The 12106-nt window shown below is 37.3% G+C and overlaps 1 protein-coding gene across 2 annotated transcripts in view; it reads left to right on the top strand.

The window, feature by feature from the left end:
• The window catches only part of PCDH19 (protocadherin 19), a 136101-nt gene that overhangs the window by 83816 nt on the left and 40179 nt on the right, over positions 1–12106 (top strand). The gene's annotated exons all lie outside the window — the stretch shown is intronic.

Here is a 12106-nt window from a genome sequence, read left to right as displayed (position 1 = left end):
TCAATGTTTTACTGATGCAAACATGCTGGGAAAACAGGCTGTCTTTTTCAATTAAGAACTATGAATTCAGCTTGGTGTTTAGGCTCAGTGAAGCTTCAGAATGCGTGGCTATGTCTTGAGAGAAGCTAGACGCAAGCTCAGCTGGAAGCCCCACTGCTAAAAGACTTAAAGAGGAGAAAACAAAATATGGTGATTATGTGCTGGTCTTCAGCTGTTTCATTTCACTGTAAACATCATTAAATGCTTTTGTTTTGGTCTTATAAATGAATCCAAAGGGGGGAAATTGCACAATTCAAAAAAGGAAATGTTTTTCATGGAAAAAAAAGTTTGTCACTGTAGATTCTGTTAAACAGCCTAAAATCCATCCCCTCCCCAGACAGCTCAAGTGTCAAAGTCTATAATATAGAGAGGTCATTACTAATTGTGCACTGTTGTCTTCCCTAATTGGCAAATGGTGACATCTGTGGAGATAATATACTTTCTGGGCAACCTTACTAAGACTAAAGATGAGAAAACTGAACATTTATATAACTGAAACAGAGACTGTTTAATTCTCAGAGGATTAGTAGTGTGTCACAGGGTACAGACTGGTATGTATCATTTACTAGCCTTATATCTCAAAAAAGTGCTTTTTCATTTATATCAGAAAGGGTTTTAGTTAGATGCTTTTTAAAATGAAGTGAATCCAGGAAAGGAAATGGTCATAATTGATTCTCACTTTATTCCTGGCTAGAATAACTCTGTTTTAATTTTTGTCACATTTTTCTAGAAAACAGTATCAGTGGACTATGCTTAATTTTTCTGAGGGAGTGTTTCTTACAAATGGGATGTGTTGTGTGTGTGTGTGTGTGTGTGTGTGTGTATATAATGTAGATTGTATAATAATGAGAGTTTTCTAAAGCAAACCTGTGGCAATATTCCAAGACTCTCCTACATAGAAGGTGATGATTACACACACATACATGTACACACAGACACTTTTTGCTGTTCCATTTGGCAACACTTGCATATTTTTTTCTCAGTATTCAGTTTGCATGTATATATCATAATTTTTTTCCATCATTCCAGCAGTGGCTAAATCTTAAGCCAACCCTTGAGTTTGCTTTCTTTCACTTTCGTTTGGTTGAGTCATTAACCTTTGGTTACAGATGGAATTCCAGTTGTGCTTACATCTCAGGATCTACCTTATGAGTTCCCAGTATTAGGTTTCTCTAATAGTACCTAACTGTTATATCCCAAATCAGCTCTAGGCTGGGCACATAAATTGTGTCACCTCAGTTATTGCTACCTCAAACAACAGCAACAATTTCAACAATTAACATTTTATAGCATTTTACTATCTCAAACTAGGATTCACATAGTGCTTCTCATTTTATCCTGAGGCAGAGTAGTTGAAAGACAATCACGAAGCCAATTAACCACATAGACCTGATCTCGTAACCATTCTTTTTTTTTTTTTAAAGATTTTATTTATTTATTTGACAGAGAGAGAGAGATCACAAGTAGGCAGAGGGGCGAGCAGAGAGAGAGGAGGAAGCAGGCTCCCTGCGGAGCAGAGAGCCCGATGCGGGGCTCGATCCCAGGACCCTGAGATCATGACCTGAGCCGAAGGCAGCGGCTTAATCCACTGAGCCACCCAGACGCCCCTCTCGTAACCATTCTAACAAGAATAGTTCTAGGTGTATTAATTCCAGGGCAATATGGTACTGTTTCTTCTGGGGAGTACCAATTTGGAAAGGTCATGAGGGAAAATGGAATCTTCTCTGCACTCAGACCTGCACTGAAAGTCTCAAAGAGTCGTTGAGGGGGGAAAAAATTAGTCCCTGGTGTCTTTGGTTCATTGATGCTGTGATGAGAGTCATTTATGGTTTGTCTCCCTCCCAATCCCATCTTGTTTCATTTATTCTTCTTCTGTCCCCCTACCCCCCCATGTTGCTTCTCCATGTCCTCATATCAGGGAGATCATATGATAGTTGTCTTTCTCCGATTGACTTATTTCACTAAGCATGATACGCTCTAGTTCCATCCACGTCGTCGCAAATGGCAAGATTTCATTTCTTTTGATGGCTGCATAGTATTCCATTGTGTATATATACCACATCTTCTTTATCCATTCATCTGTTGATGGACATCTAGGTTCTTTCCATAGTCTGGCTATTGTAGACATTGCTGCTATAAACATTCGGGTACACGTGCCCCTTCGGATCACTATGTTTGTATCTTTAGGGTAAATATTGGGATTTCATCAAGATGCTGTGATGAGCATCTCAAACCCAAGTGCCCTTGTTTTGGCTTACCTTGGATTTCATGTCTGTAGATTTCTGTGTTTTCTAACTTGGATATTAGCACAGCATTTTTCTTTGCATGTATAGAGACCCATGATTGATAGGGAATATCAGGATTTTCAAAATAGAGATAATTTTATGCATCTGTTAATTTTTTCCTTGAGCAGAATGGGTTGTTCAGTGAGCTATTACTGTGTTGCCAGCATTGGAGGAAAAGGTATAAATTATATTTGCTCCCCACTTTCCCAGACACCTGGGTCCTGTGCTTCTGAACACTACCAAAGTTTCTTTGGGTTTTGTTCTTCTAACTGCTGCAGCAGAAGAATGCTTAGTGTGAATGTTAAAGGTACTTCATGACTTTGAGAGTAAAGTCCCAAATCCCTTAATTTTCAGCAGCCCATCTTTGAGAACAGTCCTCTAGGGATGGAACCCAGAATCAGTATATTCCACCAAAGAAGAACAATGTCTAGAAGGCTTTTGCACCCAAAGGGCAAAGCCAGGAGTTTAGCCACTTGTGTCTGGATTGTGTTTTGACTGCCCCAACCTAATACAGCAATGAGCTGGATTAGGGTGGAGATAAGAAGGAACGACAGGAATTTCTGCTTTCCAGATTATTATCAATCCTGACATCACTCAACTTGCCTAAGACCAGGTCACTTGGTTAATGAGCTGAATTTCCTTGTTGCCAGGTGATTGAATTACACATTCATTTATCATTTGAGTGCCCTTGAATTAATATGTCTCAGCTTGTCCCCAGTAATTCAGCTCTTATTGTCATGGCTTCCCAGAAAAGAAGGTGATGGAGAATTCTTTATTCTGCACTTTCTACTCACATATAGCACTTTTTGGAATGTTATCTCTCTGTAGCTCTCAGAGTGCCTTGAGAACAAGGAAGTGTTGTCATTCAGCATATTTTACCACCTGATTTGTTCTTGAGGTGATTTGGTGCTGAGCTTGGGAGTCACACTCAAATCCTTTAACCAATGCCTTCTCTTCCTGAATTTGCCTTATTTGGTAAAATTACCAACTTCTGGCAAGGCCAATAATTTTATCTTATGCAACTGCAGCAGACAGTCTCCAAGAAGAGTAACTGACCATTAGAGAGGTAGAGGTGCCAGAGATTCATGGGTTTGTGGCACAGTTAGGGATATCACTGGGTTTGAATCTCTTCCTCTCAGTTATTTCTGGATTGAGTTAGTGCTGGGGTTAATAGCTTCCTTCTCTTCCATGGTTCTTTGCATGACCATTTGTGATGACTTGGATATACCATTATGTTTACTTAAATATGTAGTCCTTTTGGGAATCATGTCCTAGAACTATACATACTAGTCCCAAGCTCAACTAATTTGTTTCAATCATACTCATTGTCTCTTACTTTATGATTTTAATTATTGATTATAAATTCATCAACTGAAAAGATGGCTCTAATTGCACTAATGTGGATCTAGTTTGGAGTTCACGACAACACTGAATTGGTTTGCCTCCCATGCTAATTGATACCAAATGGAAACAACATATAGAAACTCACAATAAGGGGCGCCTGGGTGGCTCAGTGGTTAAAGCCTCTGCCTTCGGCTCAGGTCATGATCCCGGGGTCCTGGGATCAAGCCCCACATCCGGCTCTCTGCTCAATGGGGAGCCTGCCTCCTCCTCTCTCTCTGCCTGCCTCTCTGCCTACCTGTGATCTGTCAAATAAACAAATAAAAAAATCTTTTAAAAAAAAACAAAAAAACCCCCCGAAAAACTCACAATAACAGCTATTTGCTTTCATATCCAAATGCGTCCAAACACGATGTAATGATTGCTTTATTTCTGGAAATATAAACCCTTTTGGATTTTACTAAACTTGTTAATTTGGTAGTTTATTACCTGAATATCATTTAACACGTTTGTTGTGTAAAATGGATTGAAAGAACTTGATCTGTGCCTAATACACTGCTATTACAAATTAACCATGAAAATGTTCTGTAATTTCACACTATGCATATTCTAGTTTCCAATCACAGGTATATTAAGATGTTTATACTTCCAATAGTCTATCAGCAATATGTAATTTTATTTCCTCTAGACTTTTAATGAAATTATGATTTAGTGACTGAACATCCTTTGCTTATCCTCTTATCTGTCCCCCTGACTCACCTCTCATCTCACTAAATTTCCAAACACTCATTTCAATTAGTCTCTTGGCAAAACAGGGTGTTCTCAATGGAGAATATTTTTTTTTAAGATTTTATTTATTTGTTTGACAGAGAGAGATCACAAGTAGGCAGAGAGGCAGGCAGAGAGAGAGGAGGAAGCAGGCTCCCTGTGGAGCAGAGAGCCCGATGTGGGGCTCGAACCCAGGACCCTGGGATCATGACCTGAGCCGAAGGCAGCGGCTTAATTCAATGGAGAATATTTTGTGACATTGCAAAGCAGTGTGCTGCTGGGCTCCAGAAATGGTAGCATGGACCAGATGTTCATAGAGTAATCGAAAATTCCATTTTATCAGAATAGCATTTGCTGTCAAAAACTTTTATCTTTACTTCAACAAAGAGGTTGATTAGATCCCCCTGGACCTGAATTAGCATCTTTGAAGCTAGATATACTGTTTTGCAATTCATGTGGTTCCTTATCCCCTGGTTGCTCACATAGAATCTTTTAAAAATGTCTTCAGCCTCATGCATATATATACACGGTGAAATGTTTAATTACTTGACCAATGGAATGTATATATGTATAGCGAATATACATATATGATGTTCAGCTGTTTTTATCTATCTCAGGTATACAGTATTCTAATGCCAGGTAGGAACAATCCATGAGTAGATATGTATCTTTCACCTGTTCATTCAAACAATAATTTTGAGTGCTCACTATGTGTCTGTCTCTGGGAATTGAATGTGTCAGTTACTGTTATTATTGACTGTGAAAGTTCTCATCTCTTTAGCTTTGCTTATATCTGGGGTTTACTGAATTGACCCAAGGTCAGCTCAATGATGAAATGAATAACTCTTTATGATTTTAGAAATCATTAAAAGAATAGAGCCTGGTACTATTAAAAACCTTATTAATGTTGTGTCAACAAGGCAAAAGAAACAATAAAAGAACACTTATAATCAAGATCTTATTTTTAATAAGAATATCATGAAAGACTCTTCCTTGATGCCCTAATTTGAACAATTTCACAGAAGTAAGCATTTTCTTTTTAAACCTATCAGCTCTGAGGCCAAACTTCTTTCTTACTTTTAGTTAATTTCATTATAACACGATAGGTTTAATCTCTGACATGTCCAGTTACCTTTTTTGGTTTAGTACCAAACTTTTTTGGTTGAGTACCACTCAGTGGTACTCAATGCTCGGTCTTCCTTTTCCTCTGATGTCCAGGAACTTTTGTCCAGTCTCAGTCTCAAGCAGGCTTCCCACTGACCAGGTAGCCAGATGCTGACTTGATGCAGGGCTCCATGCAAGGCTTGATCTTACAACCCTGAGATCATAACCAGAAGCAAAATCAAGAGTCAGTCGCTTAACCTATTAAGCAGGCTCAGGTGCCCCCTAAGTTAGTTCTTTTAAACCTTAGTAATAGCCACTTTAATGGCAAATGAGGCACTTCAGGTTCCTGTTTTAGTTTAACAAAAAATTTTCAGTTTGGTGTAAGTTAGAACCTTAAACATACATTCCTCTTCTCCTATCCCAGTTAGCTAAGGCTTAGGTTCTTTCTAATTCATGGTCTAGTACCTAGTGGTGCAGGAGTGCCACTGTAACCTGCTTTAAATAAAAGCATAACTTGTTACCTTGCCCCTTTAAATAGATATTTGTAAACAAACACTGCTGTAATCACCTGGAGATATTTGGTAGCCTTAGTTGATTCCAGCAAGGCAGGTTTCCAGCCATGAGTTTGCGCATGTAAAGCCAGTGCCAGAGATATGTTTTCCAATTTGTATGAGGCAGCTTTCTTCACTTCTAAGCTCATATAGTCTCTCCTTTCTATCCTTAGCTTGGAGAATAATAGATTTTTGACCACTTGCTTTCTTTCCTCCTCTTCTACCATGTATGGAGTTTCCAACCTGTGTGAATAGGATATTCCCCCTTTTAATACATGGGTAAGTGAGAAAAGAGGAATAGTATAGGTTCCAAGATATTTAGATTGGTCATACTGTTCCAAGGCATCACCATCTGCTGTTTTTAATCATTAAAGAGGCTGTCAGTTGTTCTGAGCATCCAAAAGAATGGTTTTGATTTTAATTTAATTTAAAAATCAGCTTATTGAAGAAGAAATGCCTCCTGCATGTAAGAGTCAGCTTGCCCACTGTTGATAAACCACAGCAAGTCAGATGCAGAAGTTGACCCACCATTCATATGCAAATGTATACCATTTTAAACTTGGGGAACTATTATTTTTATCACTAGCTAAAATTTTAGTCCTTTTATTATTTTTTAGTTTTTATTTTAATTCCAGTTAGTTAACATATGGTACTATATTAAGTTTCAGGTGTACAATATAGTAGTTCAGCAGTTCCATACATGACCCTGTACTCATCAGGATGGAGCACTCCTTAATTCCCATCTCCTATTTAACCCATTCCCCCACCCACCTCCCCTCTCCTAAGGATTAGATTGTTCTCTGTAATTATAATTCTGTCTCTTTCTTTGACTCTCTCTCTCCCATTATTTTCCTTTGTTGGTTTGTTTGTTTCTTAAATTCCACATATGAGTGAAATCATACAGTATTTGTCTTTCTCTGTCTGACTTATTTTGCCTAGCCGAATACTCTCCTGATCCATCTGTATGGCAAGATTTCATTCTTTTTTATGGCTGAATAATACTCCTGTGTGTGTGTGTGTGTGTGTGTGTGTGTGTGTGTGTGTGTGTACTACCTCTTCTTTATCTATTCACCAATCAGTGGACACTTGGGCTGCTTCTGTATCTTAGCTAATGCTACTATAAACATAGGGGTGCAGGTATCCCTTTGAGTTAGTATTTTTGTATTCTTTGGTAAATAGCCAATAGTGCAATTGCTGGAACATAAGGTGGTTTTGTTTTTAACTTTTTGAGGAACCTCCATACTGTTTTCCAGAGTGGCTGCACCAGTTTGCATTCCCACCAATAGTAGTGCAAGAGGGTCCCTTGCCAACACTTGTTGTTTCTTGTGTTTTTGATTTTAGCCATTCTGACACGTGTGATGTGATATTGCATTTAGTTTTTATTTGCATTTCCCTGATGATAAGTGATGCTGAGCATCTTTTCTTGTGTCTCTTGGCAATCTGGATGTCTTCTTTGGAGAACTGTCTGTTCATATCTTCTGCCATGTTTAATTAGGTTGTTTTTGGGCTGTTGAGATTTTTATAAGTTTGAGAGAGAGAGGGAGAGAGCAAGCACACGGGCAGGGGCAGAGGAAGAGGGAGAGAGAATCTTAAGCAGACTTTGGCTGAGCATGAAATCCAACATGGGGCTTGATCTCACCTTGAGACCTGAGCAGAAACCAAGAGTCTGATGCAGAACAAACTGCACCACCCAGGTGCCCCTCATATTTAGGTCTTTAATCCATTTTGAATTTATTTTTGTGTATGGTATAAGAAAATGGTCCAGTTTTCCTAACACCATTTGTTGAGGAGACTGGCTTTCCCACTGGATATTCTTTCCTGCCTTTTTGAAGATCAATTGACCATATAATTGTGGTGTTATTTCTGGATTTTCTATTTTTTTAATTTAAATTCAATTAACCAACATATAGTATGTCCTTAGTTTCAGATGTAGAGTTCAGTAATTCATCATTTGCATATAACACCCAGTGCTTATCACATCATGTGTCCTCCTTAATGCCCATCACTCAGTTATCCCATCCCTTCACCCACCTCCCCTCCAGCACCCTATAGTTAAGTTTCTTATAGTTAAGACTCTTTTCCTATAGTTTGTTTCCTGTAGTTAAGACTCTTCTGGATTTTCTGTTCCCTTCTATTGATCTATGTGTCTGTTTTTGTGCCAGTACCATACTGTTTTGATTACTGCAGCTTAGTAATAAAACTTACGGTCTGAAATTGTGATGTCTCCAGCCTTGTTATTCATTCTCAAGATTGCTTTTGCTATGCAGGGTCTTTTGTGGTTCCACACAAATTTTGGGATTGTTTGTTCCAGTTCTGTGAAAAATGCTCTTGGTGTTTTTGACAGGGATTACAGTAATCATGTAGATTGCTTTGGGCAGTATAGACATTTTAACAATATTTATTCTTCCAGTCCATGAGCAAGGAATGTCTTTCCATATCTTTGTGTCTCCTTCAGTTTCTTTCATTAGTGTTTTATAATTTTCAGAGTATAGGTCTTTCACCTCTTTGGTTAGGTTTATTCCTAGGTGTCTTATTATTTTGGTGCAATTGTAAATGGGATTGTTTTAATTTCTCTTTCATTATTGGTATATAGAAATGCTATAGATTTTGGTACACTGATTTTGTATCCTGTGACTTTGCTGAATTTGTTTATCAGTTCTAGCAGTTTTTGGTGGTCTTTTGGGTTTTCTATATATAGTAGCATGTCATCTGAAAATAGTGAAAATTTTACTTCTTCATTGCTGATTTAGATGCTTTTTATTATTATTATTATTATTATTATTATTTGTTGTTGTTGTTGTTGTTGTCTGAGTGCTGTGGCATAGGACTTCCAGTACTTTGTTGAATAAAAGTAGCGAGAGTGGATACTTGTTTTGTTCCTGTTCCTAGGGGAAAAACTTTTGTTTTTTCCCCATTAAGGATGATGTTAGCTGTGAGTTTTAAGATAAGACCTTTAATATGTTATGGCATGTTTCTTCTAAATCTCTTTATTGAGGGTTTTTATCATGAATGGATGTTTTACTTTGTCAAATGCTTTTTCTACATATATTGAAATGATCATATGGTTCTTATTCTTCCTCCTATTTGTGTGATGTATCACTTTGATTTGTGAATATTGACCTACCCTTGCATCCCAGGAATAAATCCCATTTGATCATGGTGTATGATTTTTTTAATGTATTGTTGAATTCAGTTTGCTAGTATTTTTTTGAGGATTTTTGCATCTATGTTCATCAGTGATATTGACCTGTATTTCTCCTTTTTTAGTGGTGTCTTAATCTGGTTTTGGTATCAGGGTAATGCTGGCCTCCTAGAATGAATTTGGAAGTTTTCCTTCCTTTTCTATTTTTTTGAATTGGTTGAGAAGAATAGGTATTAACTCTCCTTTAAATGTTTGGTAGAATTCACCTGTGAAGCCATCTGGTCCTGGACTTTTGTTTGTTGAGAGATTTTTGATTACTGACTCAGTTTCTTTGCTGGTTATCTGTCTTTTCAATTTTTAAAATTTCTTCCTGTTTCAGTTTTGGTAGTTTATATCTTTCTAAGAATTTGTCCCTTTCTTCTTGTTGTCCAATTTGCTGGCATATAGTTTATCATAATATTCTCTTATGATTGTGTTTCTGTGGTGTTGGTTGTTAGTTCTCTCTCACTTGTGATTTTGTTTGGGTCCTTTTGCTTTTTTATGGATATAGGTTTATCAATTTTATTTATGTTTTTAAAGATCCATCTCCTTGTTTCATTGATCAATTCTGTTGTTTGTTTAGATTCTTTTTTTTAAAGATTTATTTATTTATTTTTGAGAGAGAGAGAGAGAGAGAGGGTGGATGGAGGAGCAGAGGGAAAGGGAGAGCGGAGAGAATCTCAAGCAGACTTCCTGCTGACCATGGAGCCCAATTCTGGAATTGAGCTTATGACCCTGAGATCATGACCTGAGCTGAAATCAAGAGTTGGATGCTTAACGGACTGAGCCATACAGGCATCCCATGTTTTTGTTTTTGTTTTTGTTTTGTTTTGTTTTTAGATTCTCTATCATTTATTTCTGCTCTAATCTTTATTATGTCTTTCCTTCTGCTTGTTTTAGGTTTTATTTGTTCTTCTTTTCCTAGGTACTTTAAGTGCAAGGTTAGGTTGTTTATTTGAAATTTTTCTTGAGTTAGGCCTGTATTGCTATAAACTTCCCCCTTAGAACTGTTTTTACTGCATCCCAGAGGTTTTGGACTATTGCGTTTTCATTTTTATTTGTTTCCTTGAACTTTTTAATTTCTTCTTTGATTTCCTGTTTGACCCATTCATTGTTTAATAGCATGTTGTTTAACCTCCATGTATTTGTGGTCTTTACAGATTTTTTCTTGTGTTGACTTGTAGTTTCATAGCATCGTGGTCAGAAAGTATGTACTACCGTGATTTCAATTTTCTTGAATTTGTTGAGGTTTGTTTTGTGGGCTAATATGTAATCTTTTTTAAAGACTGTTTCGGGGTGCCTGGGTGGCTCAGTGGGTTAAGCCGCTGCCTTCGGCTCAGGTCATGATCTCAGGGTCCTGGGATTGAGTCCCGCATCAGGCTCTCCACTCAGCGGGGAGCCTGCTTCCCTCTCTCTCTCTCTCTGCCTGCCTCTCTGTCTACTTGTGATCTCTCTCTGTCAAATAAATAAATAAAATCTTTAAAAAAAAAAAGACTGTTCCATGTTCAGTGCACTTGAAAAGATTGTGTATTCTGCTGTTTTAAGATGCAGTGTTCTGAATATATAAGTTAAACGCATGCATTCCAGTCTGTCATTCAAAGCCATTGTTTCCTATTGATGTTCTGTTTAGATGATCTGTCCATTGATTTTAATGGGGTGTTAAAGTCCCCTAGTATTATTGTGTTATTATCAGTTAGTTTTTTTATGTTTGTTATTAACTGTTTTATGTATTTAGATGCTCCTTTGTTGGGTGCATAAATACTTACAATTGTTATATCTCCCTGTTGGATTGTTCCCTTTGTTATTATGTTGTGTTCTTTGGCTCTTGTTACAGTCTTCGTTTAAAGTCTATTTTGCTAGTTATAAGTTTTGCTACTTCAGCTTTCTTTTCACATGCATTTGCATGTTAAATGTTTCTCCATCCCATCACTTTTAATCTGCAGATGTCTTTAGATCTTAAATAGATCTCTTTCAAAGCATGAGAGACTATGGACTCTGAGAAACATACTGAGGGATTTAGAGGGGAGGGGCATAGGGGGATGGGTGAGCCTGGTGGTAGGTATTATGGAGGGCATGTATTGCATGGAGCAATGGGTGTGGTGCATAAACAATGAATCTTGAAACACTGAAAAAAAATAAAGTAGTATTTAATGGAGTACTACTTGGGTATAAAAAAATAAAAAATAAAATGGGTCTCTTGTAGGCAGCATATAGAGAGTCTTTTTTTTAATTCATTCTGACATCCTGTGTCTTTTTTTCTTTCTCCAGGTTTTTATTTAAATTTGGTTAACATAGAATGTAATATTAGTTTCAGATGTAGAATTAAGTGGTTCATTAGTTACATACAATACCCGGTGTGCATCACAACAAGTGCCCTGCTTAATCCCCATCACCTATTTAACCCATCCCCATGCTCCCCTCCCCTCCAGTAACCCTCCGTTCATTCTCCATAGTTAAGAGTCGATTTCATGGTTTGCCTCTCTCCCCTGCCCTGCATGTTCATTTGTTTTGTTTCTTAATTTCACGTATGAGTGAAGTGATATGGTATCTGTCTTTCTCTGACTGGCTTGTTTTGCTAGCATAATACTCTCTAGTTCCATTTATGTTGTTGCAAATGGCAAGATTTCATTCTTTTTTATGGGTGAGTAATATTCTATTGTCTTCTGATTGGAGCATTTAGTCCATTTACATTCAAAGTAATCGTTGATATGTATTTTTTGCTATTTTATTATTTGTTTTGTCATTGTTTCTGAAGATTTTTTCTGATTCTTTCATGTTTTGCTGATTTTCTTTAGTGATATATTTGGATTTTTTTCTCTTTATTCTTTGCATGTTTA

This window comes from Meles meles, chromosome X (genome assembly GCF_922984935.1).
Source record: "Meles meles chromosome X, mMelMel3.1 paternal haplotype, whole genome shotgun sequence".
In the NCBI taxonomy this organism is placed as follows: domain Eukaryota; kingdom Metazoa; phylum Chordata; class Mammalia; order Carnivora; family Mustelidae; genus Meles; species Meles meles.
Note: the sequence above shows the minus strand (reverse complement) of the source record. Positions and strands in the feature narration are given on the sequence as shown.